Here is a 10256-nt window from a genome sequence, read left to right as displayed (position 1 = left end):
GACACTTTTTAACTTTTTGGGAGATCGAGGATTTGTTTTGATTTATTGGTTGCATTAATATAGCAGTTCATGCTGTTATCAACCATTGTGTAATGTGTACTGCTCCACCTAGATCTTCCAAGAGTGTGACTTAGCCTAAAGCAACATTGAAGGAAAATGTAAATTGTCTACCATCAAAAGAAAGAATACACAACTGTTGTGTTAGCCCAGTTCTAAAACTAGGACCTGAATTGTTTTCTTAATACTACTTCATATGTACTTAAGGAAGCAAAGATCAACCTTTAATAGTAGCAGCAACTTTTGTCCCAGCTCTTAAAGTGATTAAAATTTGAAGATTGAAACCTGAGTTCAACTGTTCAGGTACAAACCCAAAGGTTGAAGTACAGGGAATACACTGAGCATATTCGTCTGAGCACTCCCTTTAAAAATTATAACATAACAAGAACTTATTATGTGATTGAAGTTTTTCTTTTAAATTGACCGTTGAATTAGAATAGAACAGACAGAACTTAAGCGCTAGTTTAATTGAAGTTAGAGTAGTTGCAATAATTAAGAAACTAAAAGACACCTACCTTTCAAAAAGGTTGGTCCCAGATATGCAAAGGGTCACAAAACTAATATTGACGATGTCTCACAAAACTAAAAGACTTACCTATTGGGATGAATCCACATATCTTCCATGTCTTCTTTCGAAGTTCTGGAGTCCCAAGTTGTATTCAATGGACCTGCTACCTCATGTATAAACACACAAAATTTCTCTTTCAGCACAAAGTATTATCATAGTTACAGAAAATGTACACCAATTAAGTGACAATGAAGTTTTTACATTTCAATACGGTTTCTTAAGCAATGTACTGAGTAACATAATTACTTGGGTATATGATGACAAGCAAGCAGAGCATACTGCCCCTACGCAGATGTTATTTTTTTCTACTACAAGATTTAAAGGAAATAAAGTCTGCTATTAAATTGAAAGACTACTTGATTGTGTTTGGATAAAAATATTTCATAGTTAAATTAGATAGGAGCTTACAACATCACAATAATAATTTCTTTAGCACGAGTAATGAGTTGTTTTTTTAGTACAAGGGAAAAATACAAGTGATAAGTTTCTCAATAGAAATAATCTGAACAAAAAAAAAAGAAAATTCCATTGAAAAAGTTGAAGGTAGCACGACATTATCAAATTGTCATCCATGATCCATCCACTATAATAAGGAATAAGGGTATTTGGAGGCATATGAAAGTGGTGGGCTCACTGCTTCTGAACCTTTACAATTGGGTACTATTTACGCAGAATTGCTGCATACCTTTCCCTCACAATTGGGCATTGGTTCCATGAAATTTGATTCCTATCTCTGTTTTCTTCAAAAAGAATTATGCTCTTTCCTTGTCTTTACTTTCTCACCTCTCTGTTCGCTTCCTTGCAAATTTCCTTCTTTTTTCATTCGAACCTTCCGACAAACAAGTAGTGAGCATGAAAGGTTTTGAAATTTCTTTTTCATCAATTCCTTATACGGGCTGAGCTTGAATTTTAAATCTAAAACTCTACTCAAACCTATGATCAATTCCAACCACTTAAAATCGATTAACAAGAAGAAGTAAAGCATAACCGACATGATTGCAGACAAAGAAGAAAACAATACAATTAAGGGGGGAAAAAGGTATAAGAGTGCGGGAAACTTTACAATGATGATTTCCATTGTAGTGGCTGGACTCCAGTGAGATGATGGCAGCAACCTTCGCCTACTCTACTCCTCGGCATGCTCAACCTGAATATCTAGTCAGTAAGGAGAAGCATGCGGATGCGTTTCAGAGGAAAGAAGAAAAAGGAAAGAGCACGAGTATCTGTTTTCTTATTCTTTTTGTCCTAGCAAAGAGAGGGAAGGCTTATTGGTGCAGGTGTCGTGGTTGACCGAATAGGGCTGAGAAGCGGCCGACTTAGCAACTGAAAATGGGGGAGTGGGGCGGCGGCCGAGGCAGAAGATGAAAAAACCAAAATGGGGGAGTTTTGAGAGATAGTTTGCAGAGCGAGAGAGTTTGTGAGAGAGTTTTTAAATTTCACTAAGTGTTTTGGCAAAGGAATCTTTCGCCAAAATCAAACGACATCGTTTTATGTTTTAATTGTTTGGTGTATCTCACATTTTTTCAAGTGTCATGATAGGGAATCTAAAGACACATTATTATTTTTATATTAGATAAAATAAAAAAAATTAAAGTATATATTATTGAATTGATAATAAGTGTCACGATAGAAGTGCTATAATGACAAAAACCAGCAAGTGTCCTTATAGGCGTGTCAGGAAAAACCATTTTTGTTGTAGTGTAAACATGTCATTAGAGTGAAATAGGTGTATAAGACGAAATTTAAATTCAGTGAAGTAGTTGATAGGTGTAAGGCGAGGTTAGTGGTGAAAGGACAGAAGCAAAAGCGCAAAATTCACTATTTTGAAGTATTTACGCTTGTTGCCAAATTTGACACAATTCGTATGGTAATTTCTCTAGTTGCCCAAAATAACTACAGAATTTATCAAATAGATTTCAAGTCAACTTTTCTAAATGGAGTACTTAATAAAGAAATATATGTGGAGCAACCTGTAGGATTTGTCAGAAGAGGTCAATAAAATAAGGTGTACAGTTTGAATAGAGTTTTGAATGAATTGAAACAAGGTCGAGGGCATGGTATATGAGGATTGACTCTTATTTTCTTACTCATGATTTTTAGAGGTGTCCATATGAGCATACTTTATATATTAAATCTTTTGTCCATGGTGATATTCTATTGTATTCTTGTTCATAAATGATTTAATTTTTACAAGAAATAATTCAGAGTTGATTGTAAAATTTAGGGAAGTCATGATTAAGTAATTTGAGATGACAGACATGGGACTTATGTCATATTTTCTAGGAATTGAAGTCTTTTAATCTGACAGTGAAATTTTTATATTTTAAAAGAAATATGCAAATGATATTATAAAGTTTAATATGGATATAGAGAACACAATTATGACGCTAGTTGAAAAAAAATTGAAATTGATCAAGGAGGGTGCTAATGAATATGTGAATCCCACCTACTTTATAAGTTTGATAGGAAATTTGAGATATTTACATCTACAAGATCATATATTAATTTTTCTGTTGGTTTGATTAGCAGGTTCATAAAAAATTCAAATTAGTCACATTTACAGCAATTAAAAGAATCTTGAGGTATATTGGAGGTAATCACAATGATGACATTTTTCATTCAGGAAATGATCTAGTTGAATTATTTGACTACACAGATAGTGATTGGACAGGTGATATAGTTGAGAAGAAGAGTACTTCAAAATATACATTTTTCATCGGTTCTAGGGTGTTTTCTTGAAATTCTAAGTAGCAGCAAGTAATTGCATTGTCTGCAGCGGAGGCAGAGTATATTGCAGCAACTAGCAGTGCTACTCAGGTTTTGTTGTTGCATTACTTGTTTGGTGCTCTATAGCACAAGTAGGTTGATTCTACAAAAATAAATTTATTATGACAGTAAATCAGCCATTGAGTTGTCTAAGAATCCTGTTCTCTATGTGTGTGGTAAGCATATTGATATCAAATATTGCTTCATTTATGAATTGGTTCGAGAGAAGGAGATTGAAGTAGATTATTGTAGAACTGAAAAGCAAGTGTCATACATTTTCATGAAGGCATTGAAGATCGAGACGTTTGTGAGATTAAAGAAGATGTTAGACATATCCAAATTAGAGGAGTTTCATTTAAGAGAGACTATATAGGAAATAATTAAACCAAGTTAATGTAATTAGTTATTAGTATTAGTTTATATGTTCAGTTTGTATGATGGGTTCGAGTGGAATACAAGTCCAAGATGTATTACTAATAGGAGTCAGCCATATAGAAGTCTCTATTTTGTGGTTTGTGTAGTCGCAACTCTTGTGAAATAGAGAAGAAAATTCCTTTGCCTCTATATCATTGGTCTTGAATTTTTCCTGTGAGTTTATGTTTGATTATTGTTTTGGGTCCATCATTACACAAGATCCCAAATAATCTTGCTTTTAAAAAAAGCAAATAATTTAGGTGTTTAACAATTTTAATTATTTTTAATTAAAATATCCTTTGTATGATGCTTAAGTATCAAACTGAAATCAATGCAAAAGAAATTACAAATATTTTTCTATCATGATGAATTCCATCTCATCTTTGGATTTCTATTGCTGTCCACATCGTTATTCTACACAAATTCCCAACTTTATTTACCAGAGCTCTTAGTGTCGCCCATACATGACGATGACACAACGAGTATTCATTCCTTTCCCAGCAACTAAAATTACTAACATGACACGATTATTTGGTCCAAAAGTAGATTACTAGATTCCTAAATCTATATATGTATATATATATATCTCCCGTCCATGTTAAGATCAGAGAGTATCCCAAAGTTCAGTGATATATTATTTTTCTTGATTCTTGTTGTTTACCATAATGTTGCGGATGGATCCCTAGTGAACGAAAGGAAACAAAAAAAAATGAGATTTACACTAATGGCTGGAAAGATTTATGGTAACAATTTTTTTTAAATACTAAGGTATAATGATGGTAACCCATGTCATGAAATTATGTTGCTTGCTTAATTTGGAACTAATTCGAAAATTTAAGGCCAATACTTCATTCCCTTCAAAAAATATTTTTGGGGGCTGGGGGGAGGCAATTTAGAAACCAATCTCCATATAGTCTTCTCATCAACTTCACAATTGGTTTCTTAGTCTAATTCAGGTCACAATATATGTGTTGAAGAGTCTTCGCCCAGGAGTCAAAGGGATTTTTTTGGACTAAGGTTTCTAAGAGAATGTTCTTACTACTATTGGTTATACATGGTACCTAATAATCACTTTGTTTGATCTCAACTTTTGTTGATAATCAGGATTTTTAGCAAATATTGTAGTCTTTCCCAAGTGATGTGCATGCCTTTCATGAATGAATGAACAGTCAGTTAACTGGCCTGAGAAAAACTAACACACAAATTTAGAGACTAAAGGGGAAAAAAGAAAAAAAAATAATCCCTCACCTATCTATGGTATTCCATCCCTTGTATAGAACCCAAATGACTTCAGGTGTTTAACAAATATTTTATTTCAACATATAAACTTCAAAGTAATGCTCAAGTACCAAAGTAAAGTAAGGACTTCTAAAGTGATAAATTCCATCTCGTCTTTGGATTTTTGTTACTGTAAAAATCCTCATGCTACATAAATGTCCAACTTTAATTACCATAAGACATAAATGATAATGCATATATTAGGGCTTTACCGAACTTAACGCATATTATCGTCACTGTGTAATGTGTACTTAAGAGTTTTCACGAACTGACCTAAAAGTCAATGCCAACTTTGATGGTGGATTTCGAATTTTCTTTATGGTAGATCAGATTTATTTGAAGACTAAGCTTGATTCAATTTTGCTTCTAAGGTTATGTACAGAATCTGATAATCAGGATTTGTAGCAAAATAAAAGCCTCAGCTAAATGAACAATTGCATAAAGTATACTGGGGACATAATAACGTGTTGGATTGCCCAGTAAGGTGTTCTACAGATCAAATTCTGTGCAAAACCAACATGCATTGAGATTTTCTATCATTTCCCCAACCTATGGAGGTAGAGTAGTTCATGCACTTATATATAATGAGGGTTATCCAACTGTTGCCAAACTCCATTACATCAATTTCTCCTGCAAAATTCTTTCTCATTGCCTCCTTCCACTTGCGTACACTAACTCTAATTTTAATTGCAAAATGGTTGCCAAACTCCATTATATCATTTTTTTTTTCCTGCAAAATTCTCTCTTTGCCTCCTTCCACTCACCTACACTAACTCTAATTTCAGTTGCAAAAGACTTCTACACTCATACAAGTTCATTCCAAGCCAAATCAAGATGCAGACACTTTGGCTTGATACAGAAAAAAGAGAATATGTTGATCGCAAAGGAAGAAGGAGAAGACAACAGCGAAAACTTCTGCTGCCTAAGGCACAACCGTGGGGAATATTCAATATCAAGAATGTAGTCCTAAGGAAAAAGAGAACAAGCACCCAGAAATTGTGCTATATTCTCCTCATCATCATACTCATCTATTTCATAATGCTTCTCCTTTCCCTCTTACCATCAACACAATTTACTCTTTTACACTAATCAATACAATTCATCATCTTGCTCTACAATTCATCTCTCTCATACTCTTTTCTTGATTCTGATTCTTCCATTTTTCAACTTTACCTTCTTTCTTACTTCCAAATTTCTCTTTCTTGAAAATTTCTCCTTTCAAATTTCAAATATTCTCTTTTTTCTTTCCCCTTCTCTACTCCAAATTTCTTTCTTACATGGTATAGTTTATAGTTTGAGAGGCTGTGTTGTTTTATTATAGTGCCACTACTGGGAGTCATCTTTTACTTGGGAATTAATTGTTGAATGACTAATAAATGGAGACTGGCAACTTATGAAATTTAGTCATTTCTTCAATCCATATCTCTCATACTCTTTTCTTGATTCCCATTCTTCCATTTCTAACTTCATCTTCTCTCTCCTTCAAAATCTCATACTCTGTCCTTGATTCTCATTCTTCCATTCTATCTTCATCTTCCTTCTTTAATTCTGCTATTCGCGAATATCCTTTTTTCCCCTTCTATTTTTGTTATAAAGTACTTTCTTGAAGTTTGATTGTTGTTGCAAGTGTGGGAGGTCTTCTCAGAAACGACCAGGTGTCACGGGTTGCTTGTTTTCTTATAAGCCAACAACTTTATCAGTTAAAACCCAAGAAGAAATCGTTTATATTCAAGAAGAATATCAATTCATTCCATTGCTGAATCATAATACAATTCAAAAATATCTTAGTAAAGGATACAAATATATTCATATCGGTTTAATTCAAGTTGCAGTAAAACTCTTATTTCATCTAGGAGTAGATGCTCCTATATATCTAGCCTTAAGAGATACAAGACTCAAAAGATATAAAACTTCACTTTTATCCATGATTCAAACAAATGTATGTAATGGACCAATTTACTTTAACTGTGCCCCAAATTTTTCAATAGATCTAACTTATCCACATGTTCTGAATTCAGTTATATTAGATATTCATTTACAAGGAGACGAATTTGAAAAACATACAAAGAATTTTGCTATAATTTATAGAATATATTATAGACCGTTGTCTTCGCAACTAAATCCAAAATTTATTATGACTCAAACTTTAAAAGAAGAAACAACTCTATTGCAAGTTGATGCAGATAGACCTACTACTTATACTTCAAAAAGATTAAAATGGAACGAAATCACTATTCCTAGTGAATTTATAATACAAAATCCACAAGCACCTAGAAATATAGAACAAACAAATCCAGAAGATATTATAGAAGAACTTGATGGAAAAGTTTTAATGAGATTTTCTTTATTTAGAGAAAGACCTTTAACTTCAAGCCATTCATGGATACCAGCTAGAAGATCCAGTTATGAGTCAATCGATACAAATTTTATTCCGGAAAGTTCTTCAACATTTAAGTTTAAAACCCCTGTCCCTGAAGTAATTAATCAAAACCAATCAGAATATTCTCCAACACATTCTCAAATGAAAGCAGAAATAAATGTAATAATTAAAGAATATAAAATAAATCATAAATATTTACAAGAAGATTTTGATGATGAAGAAAATACAGAAAAAAGAATATGATTTTCTCAATTATCTTCTGAATATAAAGAAAAATTAATATTAGAATGGAAAAATGAATTAGAAACTAGAAAATTTGATTTTCCTTTCTTTAATTGGCTATCATTCTATATTTCAAAGACAGGAATAAATGATGTATATAATACTCCACAAATAAATGTTCAAACTAATTTATATAAAAAATGGAAATTAAAGGACGATCAAATAATAACATCAATTCATCCTCCACTACAAGAAGTAAAAATTAACATAGGATAAGGAGATATAATTGCGTCCCCTTTTAAAAAAGGTAGAGAAACTGAAGCAAATAGTAGTAATAATAATGTAAATTTAGATGATATCAAAAAATTATATCAGCAAAATAATTATACAAATCAAATTCTTCATACGATATCACAACATATAGAAGTAATAAGTACTAAGATAGATAGTATTCAAAAACCAGTAAATTTTCCTAATTGATTATTTCAGCACCTCATTTTCACCTAGAAACTTGACTTGGAGAAAGAGAAAAGAATTAATTCAAAGTGTTTAATAACTCCAAAAAAATAAATAATACAGATAATATATCTAAATAGAATATCTCAAACATTTGGCAAAGTTTAACAACAGAAGCTCCAACCCTCAACCTCCTAGAATAATACATAGAAATGTAATAATTAAAGAAATATCATCAGAAGAGATCAAGTTTTTAGCAAGTGAATAAGATATAATTTTCCACGTATTTTGAAGATCAATTTAAAGGAGGAAGGAAATAATCTAAATAAATAAAATAAGAAAAGAAACCTATTAGAAATAATAAAACAAGATTTGGCAAATTGGTAAGCACCGCAAAAATTTATTATTCCAAGAACCCTAGTCCCCCAGATATTCCAAACATATGAAGAGAGATGCAAAAATTTCATAACTTACTAATACGATGGAGATTCCAATTTTTTAATGAATGAAATAAGATGGCAGGAGCAAATGATGAGTATTAAATACTTTTACAAGATAGGAATGGCCAGGTTTAGCCTATAAGCTCAAAAATATTCAAGAAAGAAATGTAGCGAATTATTGTCTCAGGATTTACAAGGCAATTAGAAAAACTGGTGGGACTAATGCCTTTAAATGCACTTCAGAAACAACTTATCATTTAGATCATACACCAGACATTGAAGATAATCAAGGTAAATTCAAGTACAATCAGATGGGCTGCAGAATTTCCTAATTTGTCACAATAGTAATGTATTTTGTTGGAAATGCCAAAAGGAAAATTAAAATGCAAATAAAGCATTTTTAACAAATTTTAGATGTCCAACTTTGTCAGACTTTAGATGGTATAAGATATTGTTTTTTAACTAATGTATTAGAAAACAGATTGTAATGCTTCATTTTGGAAAGAAAGATTTATTACAGGATTAACAAGTCTATTTTCACAAAGAATAATGGATAATTTACAAAAAGAGACGGGAACAGATGTTATTTCATTCGAAAATATTACTTTTGGACAATTATTTGCTTTTGTGAAAAAAAAAGGTTTGATATTATGTTCAGAATTAAAACTTCAGATTAAGTATGGTTTTAAAACAAAAGAAGTAGGATCATTTTGTGAAGCATTTAGCATAAAAAGAATCAAATCACCATCAGCATATAAAAAGAAAAGAAAAAAGGACAAAAAATACATAAGATATAAAAAATTTAATAAAGAAGAAAATTATGAGAAAAAGAGAAGTAAAAAATTTTTTAAAAAGAAATTTGTATGCTATAAATGTGAAAAAGTAGGACATAAAGCAGATAAATGTAAATTGAAAGAAAAAATAAATGAAATTTGTGTAGAAGAAGAAGATATAAAGAATAAATTAATAAATTTATTAATAAATGAGAAAGAACAAAGTACAGAAGATGATTACTACAATGATAAAAGTAGCTCAGAAAGTGAAGAAAATTGTAATTGTTTAAATAGTTCAAAGTATATAAATGTAATTACAAAAAAGGAAGATAAAGAATTTTTATTAGATATAATAGAAAAAATTGATGATCCTTTAGCTAAGAAAGAATATTTAGAGAGATTAAAAAGTTTAATCATACAAGAAGACAAAATGCCAAAAATAATTGAACCATTTAGCATTTCAAAATTATTAGATAAATATCCTAATATAAATAATATGAGAAAAGAAACCACTAAAGATCTTCAAATAGAAATTAATAATTTAAAGAATCAAGTAAAACAATTACAAAAAGAAATTGTAGAATTAAAAACTAAAGATTTAAAAATTGAAGCAAAAATGACATTAATAGAAAATCAACCTTCCACTTCAAAAACATTAACCGCGGAAGAAATAATTATTTCAAAAAAACCAGTAGATGAAAGACAATATTTAAATACAATAGAAAAAATAACATTTCAAAAATGGTATGCTTTAGTTACAATAACAGTAGAAGATTTCAAAGAAATGTATGTAGCTCTATTAGATAGTGGAGCAGATTCAAGTTGTATAAAAGAAAGAATTATTCCCACTAAATATTGTGAAAGAACAAATGAAACTTTAATGGTAGCAAATGGAGAAAATT

This window comes from Coffea eugenioides, chromosome 2 (assembly GCF_003713205.1).
Source record: "Coffea eugenioides isolate CCC68of chromosome 2, Ceug_1.0, whole genome shotgun sequence".
Lineage (NCBI taxonomy): Eukaryota > Viridiplantae > Streptophyta > Magnoliopsida > Gentianales > Rubiaceae > Coffea > Coffea eugenioides.
The sequence above is the reverse complement of the archived record's forward strand: the minus strand, read 5'-3'. Positions refer to the sequence as shown.